Below are 10,865 nucleotides of genomic sequence, written 5' to 3' on the forward strand. Positions count from 1 at the left end.
TCCTTCTGCTGTGCACAGCGTCACTATGAGTCACAATAGACAACAAACAACTGAAATAAGTGGTGAATGGATGCTAAGTAGCAAAAACTAGACGGGTACAGAATTCCAAGAGCTATACCCACCTGCAAAGAGCCTCCTTTGGGGGACACTTAAAAGCTCCCGTGACTCTTGCACAATCATAAGAAAATGCACACACATGTACACGTGTGCACAGACAATGGTCAATTCTTTTCGGCTGTGGTGTTTCTAACACTGAGATTTCCATAATTAATGGATTTTCATCATATAAACATTCTGTTTCCAACCTGCTCTCTCTTTCTTGTGGTTTCTGTGTGACGGCTTCCTCTGATTTATTTTATCAGCTCTAAAGCGGCTCTCTGCAGGATTTCCTTATCACCAGGAGCCACAATTCACCGCCACACCCATATTTCGTCTGCCAGTATTAAAGCTGTGTCCACTGATATAGTCCTGCCTGCTCCCGTCTCACCTTCATCCTCACCAGGGAAAGAGCCTCCGAAAGCTTCCCCATTTATGTGACAAGGAATTGGTCCCTTGATCACCGACACTCTGTCTCTCCAACCAGAGATTTTAAAAATGTGTATACACATGAAAGTATGCATAAGACATATCTGTATAAACACACTCATTCAAAAGAGCTTCAGAAAGTTCATGTAGAATTTTCCATTACATTATCTTTTAATTCCACTTTTCCATGAACCTTCTGAAGTCCCAGATATGCACATAAGGTCACACACGTCATGGGTTGTTAAGTGCCTTCGAGGCAGCTCCGACCTCGAGAGACCCTCTGCGCAACAGAATGGCGCACTGCCCCGTCCTGAGCTTCGTCCCCATGGTTCCGGTGCTTGAACGCACTGCTGCAGCACTGGGCCAACCGGTCCCCGAGGGACTGCCTCTCCTTTTCTGCTCCTCTACTTTACCCAGCAGGATGTCTTTCTCCGGAGATTTGTCTCTACTGACAACTTGCCCAAAGTGTGTGAGACAATGTCCCCCATCCTTGCCTCTAAGGAGCATTCAGGCTATACTTCTTCTGAGACAGATGGGTTTGTGCTTTTGTCGATCCACGGTACTTTCACTATTCTCCATTGATTCTTCTTGTCTTCCTTATTCAATGTCCAACTGTCACAGGCATAAGAGGTCATTGGAAATACCATGGCTTGGGGTCGGGCACACCTGAGTCCTCAAAGGAATATCCTTGCATTTCAGTACTCTCAAGAGGTCTTGTGCAGCAGATTGACCTAATGCAACGCATCTTGAACTCTTGATTGTTGCTTCTATAAGCACTGATTGTGGATTCAAGCAAGATAAAAATCGTTGACGACTTCAACTTTTTTTCTGTTGATCATGATGTTACCTACTGGTCCAGTTGGGAGGGTTCTGGTCTTCTTTACACGGAGTTGTCACCCACACTGAAGGCTGCAGTCTTTGATCTTCATCAGCAAGGGCTGCAAGTCCTCCTCACTTTCAGCAAGCAACGTCCTGTCATCTGCATATCGCAGGCTTCATTAATAAGCCTTCCTCCAGTCCTGAAGCCTCACTCCTCTTTATATAATCCAGCTCCTCTGATTATGTGCTCAGCATACAGATTGAATACGTTTGGTGAAAGGGTAGACTTTTTACTTATCCTTTCCTCACTTATCAACATGATTTGATTCCAAATATGAGGTCATTATGTAAAAGTTAGCATGCAAAAATGGAAGATGACCCCTTCACATCACACACTAGATGATGGTCAAATCGTTGCATGGCCGCACCACTGGGATTCATGGTTTGGCAAGATGACACATAACTTTACCAACAGCACCAGCATGACACCTCAGCTACCATTACTGTGAGATACATGCCATTAACACACCAAACAAATAGCTGGATAGTAGGTTTTTGACCATTGTCACATATGTGAAATGACAGCTAACAAGATAGTCCATATAACACGGCCTTCACTGTGGTACATGCTAGACTTTAGAACAGTCATTTTAAGCCACTGTTAACCTGCATTTGTTCTCTTTCTTAGGGCCTATAGGGCAGGGGAGAACTGCCTCTGTAGGTTTCTGAGACGTTAATTCTCCCCAGGAGAAAAAGCCAAGTCTTCCCCCCACGGAGTGCCTAGTGGGCTCTGATTACTGACCCTGTGGTTAGCAGCCCAGGACACTCCCCACTGTGCCCCCGGGCTCCTTGGAGTCGAATTACTCCACGACAGTGAGCGTGATTTTGAGTTTTTGCTTGTGTGCTTTGCCAACCATAAAAGTCCCATGTCTTTTGTGGGATGGCTAGATTTTGTCAACTGGGCTGCACCTGTGGGAAGATACGGGCAGAGTCCAACCTCTCAATCAGGCCACGGTCACCTAATGAGGTCTCTCTGTGGATGAGGCCTACTTGGTATCTATAAGGATGCTATGGAGAACTAGCTCTCCTCTTCTTCATACTGGCCTGCAGCTGGCTTTCTGGGACGGGGACAGGTAGTCACCATGTGGTCTGCTGATCTTTGGGAACTACTGGAGGCCTAGCATATTCCCTGCCTTGGATTCACTGGACACTGTGCCCACCCTCCTGCAGGCTTCCTGCTTCTGTTTCCGGGTTCATCTTTCCAGCAGAGTCATGCGTCAGGAAGCGCCTTCAACTCTGAGTCACAGACTTGCGCTGCACTTGCCTTGTCCGCTCGGTGACTGTATGGCTGCATTCTTCATAGAAATATCTTCTGGATGCCTTTTTCTGATTTTGTTTTGTCACTGATTTTGTTTCTCTAGAAAACCCAGTCTAAAACACACTTCTAAACTAATTTGAAGTGTTAAGCTAAACATTTCAATGAAAAACGAAATAAAAGCAATACTTTCAGATCAAGGCCCCCCAAAAAGTCCTATTTGCTCCAAATAAAGTCGTATATAATCCCACAAGGTGAGGCTTATACCCATTCCACCATGGAAAATAATGGCTGTGAAGCATCTCTTAGTCATGATAAAGGAAGTATGCAATACCAGAGTTTTGTCAACTTTTAAAGCTCTTTCTATTTTTCAATTACAGTAAATCCTTCTGACTAATGTAAGACTTGAGGGGCCATGATAGTGTCGTGGTTATGAGTTAGGCTGCTAACTGCAAGGTTAGCAGTTCAAAATCACTAGCCACTCCAAAGAGAGAAAGACATGGCTCTCTACTCCTGTCAAGAGTTCCTCTCTCAGAAACCCACAGGGGCAGTGCTGTGCTGTCCTGTAGGGTCACAGTGAGTCAGCATCAATGTGGTAGCCGTGAGTTTGATCTTTTTAATGTGAATTTTTTTAAAAACTGCGGACATTAACCAAACTGAAGCTGTAAACTTGTATGTGTGATATAATGTTTTATTTACTTACTTATAGGATGTGTTTATCTATGTCTATGCTTGCAAATGTACCAGGTCTGTATGTTTATATATATATATTACATAGATATATATCTTGCTCACTCATTTATTCAATCATCAGGGAGGTGCTCAGCGCCTACTGTGTGTCTGTCAGAGTCAGACAAACAACCAAAGCAGACACAGTCCTGTCCTCACAGTGTGAAAGTCTACTTAGGGTGACAGACAAAAATCAAATAAACCAACAGGCACAGTGGGCCTGGGTTTCCCTGCTGCTTCTGCTCAGTGGTAATTATCTTTTAATCATTTTATTGGGGACTCCTACAACTTTTATCACAATCCATACATCCATCCATTGTGTCAAGCACATTTGTACATTCATTGCCTTCATCATTCTCATAACTTTGGCTTTCTACTTGGTATCAGTTCCTCATTTTTCCCCTCCCTCCCTGCCACCCCCTCCCTCATGAACCCTTGATAATTTATAAATTATTATTTTATTATGTCTTACACTGTCCAGTGTCTCCCTTCACCCACTTTTCTGTTGTCTGTCCCCCAGGGAGGAGGTTATGTGCAGATCCTTGTAATCAGTTCCCTCTTTCTACCCCACCATCCCTCCACCCTCCTGGTATCAGCACTCTCACCACTGGTCCTGAAGGGATCATCTGTCCTGGATTCCCTGTGTTTCCAGTTTCTATCTGTACCAGTGTATATCCTCCAGTCTAGGCAGATTTGTAAGGTAGAATTGGGATCATGATAATGGGTGGGTGGGTGGGGTGAAGAAGCATTTAAGAACTAGAGGAAAGTTGTGTTTCATATTGCTTTACTGCAGTCTGACTGGCTTGTCTCCTCCCCTGGACCCTCCTATAAGGGGATGTCCTGTTGCCTACAGATGGGCTTTGGGTATCCAATCTGCACTCCCCCTCGTTCACAATGATATGATTTTTGGTTCTTTGATGCCTGACACCTGATCCCTTTGACACCTCGTGATCACACAGGCTGGTGTGCTTCTTCCATACCGGATTTGCTGCTTCTCAGCTAGATGGCCGCTTGTTTACTGCTCAGTGGTAAACATCCAGCTCTTTCTTAAGAGAGGACAATCCTTAGAGACACAAAGACTCCCCCAACCGCCTTATGCTCTGGGGGCTCACTGAGCATGCTGGGCCTTAGAAAGATAGCTTGTCCAAAAGGAACGATGGTTTCTTCAACTTCCCCGCTCCTTGTCTTTCCCTCTGGAACTTGGCCTCTTTTCACTAATCTCCTGGAGAGGACAGGAACAAAGGCCTCACTCTGCAAGTCTGCACTGGAATATTCCAGCCTTGTGCTTAGGCCAGCAACATTTTCTTCTTTGCTTGCAGTGAATCTCTGCAGGCTTTGTTTCTAGTTCCACAGTGGGGCCTTCTCACTAGCTATTCAGACAGGGGCAGGGAAGGGGCCCTTCGGTCCTAGCAGGGAAATCAGCTAGCACTGAGGGTGGTGGAGAGAAATGTGTTCATGAATATTTTGAGATATGATAAATTGTGCTACATTTAAAAAATGTGCAACCGGTGCTTGAGGGAGAGGCCAGCATAGCGTTTGAAACTCAATAGTGGATTTGCCCTGTGGAGACCTAATCCGAGGGATGGAGCGCTGGTGGTCTCGTGGTTACAAGTTGGGCTGCAATCTACAAGGTCAGTAGTTCAAAACCACCAGCTTCTCTGCAGGAGAAAGAAGAGGCTTTCTACTCCCGTGTTTGTATTCTCGGAAACTCACAGCAACAGTTCTACTCTGTCCCGTGGGTTCGCTATGAGCCAGCAGTGAGTGTGGGTTTTTGGACTCAGAGAGGGGGATGTCCCCGAATGGTTAACATGCTCAGGTGCTAATCCAAAGGTTAAAGGTTTAAGTCCACCCAGGGGTGCCTTGAAAGGCCTGGTGATCGAATTTCAAAAGCCTGCCATTAAAAAAAACATCAAAAAATGGGCAAGAGACATGAAGAGACACGGAAACGCTCCCGTTCATTAACTGTAAGAGAAACACACATGAAGACAATGATGAGATACCACTTCACACACTTACCCATATTCCAAGAAGAAAACCATAGGGAATGCTGGAGAAGATGTGGAGAGGTCAGAATTCTCCTGTATTGCTGGTGGGATGGTGGACTGGTCAAAACACGAGGGAAACCAGTCTGGCACGTCCTTAAACAAATGCAAGCACAAGTACCTGACAATCCTGCAATCTCTCTACTTGCATATACTCTATAAAGAAATAAAGCCCCAAACACAAACCGATATATGCACATCCATGTGTATCGCAACAATTTCCATAATAGCAAAAAGATGGAAACCATCAAAAACCCTGTCCATAGAGGAGTGGGTCAAACAAACTCTGGTACTTTGACACAACAGATTATTATGCACCTTAAAAACCAAGGATGCATCTGTCAAACACCATATGACATGGACAGATGGGAGGACATAATGCTTAGCAAAGTTAGTCAATCTGATAAAGGTGAATATTTCATGACATCAATATGATAGAGAAAAAAAGAAGGGGGAAATGGCTTTCACATCAAAAGACCTTGAAGACCCTGAAGAGGCTGAGGAGGAAGAGAAGGAGGAGGATGAAGAGGGGGAGGAGGAGGAGGAAGACAAGGCACTAAGCAGGGAGGGTGGGTGGGACGAGAAGTGAATCACATGCACGGGGGCATGCAGGGAGACTGACACTGCTTTGATGCGACACGCTGCGTAACTGCTTAGACTCAGAATATGTTTGTCTTTGTGTGTGTTACATTCCACAAATGAAAGGGAAAAAAATAACAACAAAATGAAAAAAAGTTGAGAGAGAAGGGTCACAGCCCTAAGACACCTCCGGATTCCTTGCCCATCAGATCCAAACAGGGCCTGAGTGGTGATATAAAGGAGGAACTGTCCCATTTAAACTGACTTAAATTCCTTTTGTGATGCACGAGCGTTTCACTCTGACCCAATGGGTGGCCATCAGTCAGAACTGACTCCACTGGAGTTGTGGAAGCAGGTCTTCGGGTACCCAGAAGAAGGTCAGCAATGGCTTGCCCAGGGGTGGTGGCAGTGGCAATGAGGTGCCGTGAGGGGATTTGAGCTATGTTTTAAAATGGGACTTGCTAAGGGGTCGGCCGAGGAGGGTTAGGGTGAGGGCAAAACAATGGTTCTCAACTTGCGCCCTGGAGCCAGCTAAGTGAGCAATGGAGTCATCCTCAGACATAAGGCATGCTGCAGAACAATTCTGAGGAAGCGGGGGAGGTGGGGGAGGCAGATAATCTTATTTTGAAACAGCTTGTGTCTGCATTTGATTCTTATCTTCACAAGGTGATGAAGTGTTTCCACAGGGCATCCACATTCAGGGATTTAAATTCTGGCTTTACCAATCACTGCTTGTTTGACAATGGGCGAACTTAGTGACCTCTTTGCCTAATGCCCATTTAACTTTCAGCGTTAAAGAGAATATTAAAGGTGAACGGGATTTCTTGTCAGGGGCCAGGCTGACACTAAACACCTGAGATTAGCTAACATTTTACCAAAATATCCATTTGTTGGAGTCTGCAATCCTGAGAAGAGATGAGGGGTGGGGTGGGAGTGGGTGTCTAGAGGGACCTGAGATGGGGCAAAGGGAAGGACAAGGATTAAGTTATGGAGCAAGAAATGCTGCCAGGTCAGTGACCCAGTTGGAGACACCAGTTTTGAGCCCTTCCAATGAAGGCAGGGGCTAAGGTCAAGAGTTGAAGTGACTGTGTCCCAGAAGACCCCTGTGCTGCCTCCGGAGCCACAATGACTCTTAGTTGGAGAGGGGCCATTCACACCACACCCACCCTCCACTGAGGAGAGCTGAGGTGCTCACCAGTGAAGGGCAGGCACACCTGGCAGAGCAGCATACTGAACCCAGGCCTTTGTCAACCTCCACAGGATGGTGTGCAGGCCCTGACTGGCAGAGAAGTGCTGGAGAACATGAACCAAGCTGACGGAAGCAGAACTACCTAAGGGGGACGTTGAGATTACCTGGACCTCTTTGGTGAGCAGGTGGGACTCACTGCTCTTAAGATGTGAGATTCAGTGTTCATTCACCCACATGTCCACCCTCTGCCTGGTAATGCCAAGAGAGTTTGGAGCTACAGAGTTGAGGTCAATGGTGACCATTAGGGTCTATGTGGTCCTTCCTCACTCCTTTGCCCTCTTTACAATAAAAGGTCCTCAGGTCCAAATTCTACCTCAATATTTCACCTGTTGGTCTCATTTTGTACATAGCCCAGCTTCTAGGTGTAAAGGGAACATAAATTCTATTGCCTGGCAATATGAGAAGAGGTTAACATATGAAGCTAAGAGAATAATCAGAAATTATATTCATGCATTCACTCAACAAATATGATCTAGTGCCTAAATATGCACCAGCAGGACCCCTGGTGGCATGGTGGATGATACATTGAGCTGCCAAGCACAAGGCCAATGGTTCAAATCCACCAGCAGGTGAAAGATAAGGCTGTCTACTTCTGTAAACATTTAAAATCTCAGAAACCTAAAGCGGCAGGTCTACTCTGCCCTGTAGTCTCTATAAGTCAGTACAGATTCAAGAGCCACAAGTGCTAGAAGGAAGGCCTGGTGCTGTACTTCCGTTAGTTGTTGAAAACCCTATGTTCCAAGTTGACACATGTGGAGTCGCTGAGTCAGCATCAACTCCATAGGAAGTGCTTTTTGGTTTAGTATGTGCCAGGCATTGTGCCGATTCCAAACAAATCATGTATGTATTTAAAAATAAACCCCACAACACAAGTGACGCATCTCTGAGATACTCTTGTCTTTTCTATTTTATCTGTGGCCTTCGTGTGAAGTTTGACTATTGAAAGAAATAGGATTGACCATGGACATTAAGAAGCCAAAACAAGCCAGCCACTGCTGACTCTGCCTCATGATACCCACACCGCCCCTGCGTTCATACACCATCCACTTTAAAGAGTTCAGATACCCTGCAAGCGGGATGCCTGAGCAGCGTCTGGATCCATCTGGGTGTGTGCCAGACTTTGTGAGATGCAGACCAGCTTAGGAAAAATCCTAGCCATGAGCCTCCATAGAGCCTCTGGCCTAGCTGGCAAGATAAGAACAATATATATGGTTGAAATAGCTGCATTTCCCCCAAAGGGATAGGAAACGTCTCGAATAATCTCCAGGCACATATTTCCTGGGCTCCATCTCCCAGAACAGACCTTCCTGGTCCTCCTGTGGAAAGGGTGGGCCTCTGGGACAAGGTCCGTGTCACTTCCAGACCCACTGTTAATTGCTCATGCAAGACCCTCCTGAGAGCTCCTTCCCCCAGGCACATTTAAATTGTGGCAGCTCCATCATTTGGGGTCCCCGGAGTCCCCGTGAGCACAGGCCTCTGCCAACCCATAATGAATGCATGGCAGGAATGAAAAATCAGCCTGTTCTTGCTGTCAGTCCCTGGGTTCCGGAGGTCATGGGTTCCCACAGCATCACCTGGGTTATTCTGCCTAAAGTACTCAAAGGATGGCAGGTAAGGACTCGATGGAAGTCAAGCTTCTTTGGGCTCATTCAAAACCAGGGGAGCCTTTTGAAGAGACTGAAAATATTGATATAGATACACTGTATATGTTGTCATAAAGTAAAATTACTTATGGGTCTTCTCTCTTCTGTCTGCATCTCTATGGCATTGAGCTACTTGCCATAAGGTCAGTTAGTTCAAACCCACGAGTCACTCCATTGAAGGAAAATGAGGCTCTCTGCCCTTGTGAAGATTTCAAGTCTTAGAAACCCCAACAGGGCAGTTCTACTCGGTCCTATTGGGACATTATGAGTCAGGATTAACCCTAAGGCAATGAGTTCAAATGATTGAGTAAGACCATCCAAGTAAGGTGTAGAGGGCTCTCTCCCTGGGGGCAGAGAGTTTTTTCTCTTCCCCTGGCTAGAAGGAGGCATTGCAGAAGCAGAAAGAATGCATTTCTGGGACCAACGAGGAAAACGAGCCACCCCACCCGTGGAGCATGTTTGAGCTCCTTCCCGGCCTGAAGTGGGGAGGCAGCAGAGGCCATGCCACTGAGAGACCAGAGGGCAAAGCAAGGAAGCCACGAGGCAGGGCAGAGCAGCAGTGCCAAGACTCTGAGAGTGTGAGGCCGAGCAGCGGGCAGGCTTCCTAGCCCATGGCTGCAGAGGCAGAGGGACCGTGTGGCCCAGAAGCCGAGGGCCTGAGAGAGACTTGGCTGCTGGCTGAGTGAGGACAAGCAATGCTGACGATCAGTGACTGTATCCTTACTGTCCACTGATCCGGTTTGTGATCATCTGCAAACTCCCTAACTAAAAAAACAAAATGATTGCCATCGCGTCAATTCTGACTCGTTCAGACCCTATAGGGCAGGGTAGAACTGCTTCTGTGGGTTTCCAAGACTGACTCTTTACAGGAGTTGGAAGTCTCCTGTTCCGTAAAACGGACCAAGCAGTTTGCAGCCCAATGCGGAACCCACTATACCACCAAGCCTGTTATTTCCCCAACAACCTCTTGTGATTTTAAGTCTTATCTGTGAGTTGCGTGGGGCCGTTGCAACGAATGACAGAACCCAGCAGAAAAGTGAGGTGTCGTGCGAGGAAGGGGTGGGGTCCGAGAAAGGTAAAGACAGCGGTGGAGGGGCATCTGCCGCTGCCCAGTGGCAGTCAGCCTTAGGCTGGGGTGGAAGTGGATTTTCATCCTCCCTTGCATAGCCCAAGAAGCGCAGAGGTGGTCTCCGCGCCGTTTTTTCACAGGTGTTATAATATTTTTAATATACTGATATATCGGGTTAATAAAAAAGCCCACTAACATGGATTTCACTTTTCTTCCTGCTGATGTAGCTATTAGACACATTTCTATTACATGTGTGATTTGCATTATATTTCTGTTGAACGGGGCTGCTTGAGAAGGGAGGGGCACATGGGTCTCTGATCGGGACCTAAACTCTGAGACAGGAAATGGTTCATTCAAAATTCTGTACCATGGCTGCTAAAAATCCTGTACGCCTCTTCCCGGAGCCAGATTGCGCATCGGTGACCAGCATGAGAGACTGGAGACGGAGGAAAGACGAAGGATGTGGTTCCTGATTTTATTCACCTCTATTTACCCTTGTTGTGGAGGTTGCTAGGTGCTGGGGTTCCATTTCCACTCGCGGTGACCTTAGGTGACAGGAAAAGCAGACCTTCTCCTCCACGGTGTACTCCTACGGTCCATCCGTCAGCGCAGGAGGATGCTGTGCAAGGACCGCTGGCTTCCCAAGGCCCGGGAGCCGTCTGGGTGTGTGTGGCAGGGCAGCTCCCGTCCACTGATCACTGCCTACAGGGTGCTCGTCGCGGTCAGCGCCATCGTGACGGGCTGGAACAGGCCGCCTCCTGCCCGGGGAGGCGCGGGAAGCAGCCTCATCAGCCGCGAGCTGCTGCGCGGGCTGGCGGCGACCCAGGCACTCCTGGCTTTGCAGCCGAGCCCGAGGCTCCGCGAGGGCGCCAGGTGGCCGGCCGCCCGGGCCCGG

The sequence above is a fragment of the Echinops telfairi genome, unplaced genomic scaffold (assembly GCF_000313985.2).
Source record: "Echinops telfairi isolate 266 unplaced genomic scaffold, ASM31398v2 ScPeMD7_60;HRSCAF=208, whole genome shotgun sequence".
Lineage (NCBI taxonomy): Eukaryota > Metazoa > Chordata > Mammalia > Afrosoricida > Tenrecidae > Echinops > Echinops telfairi.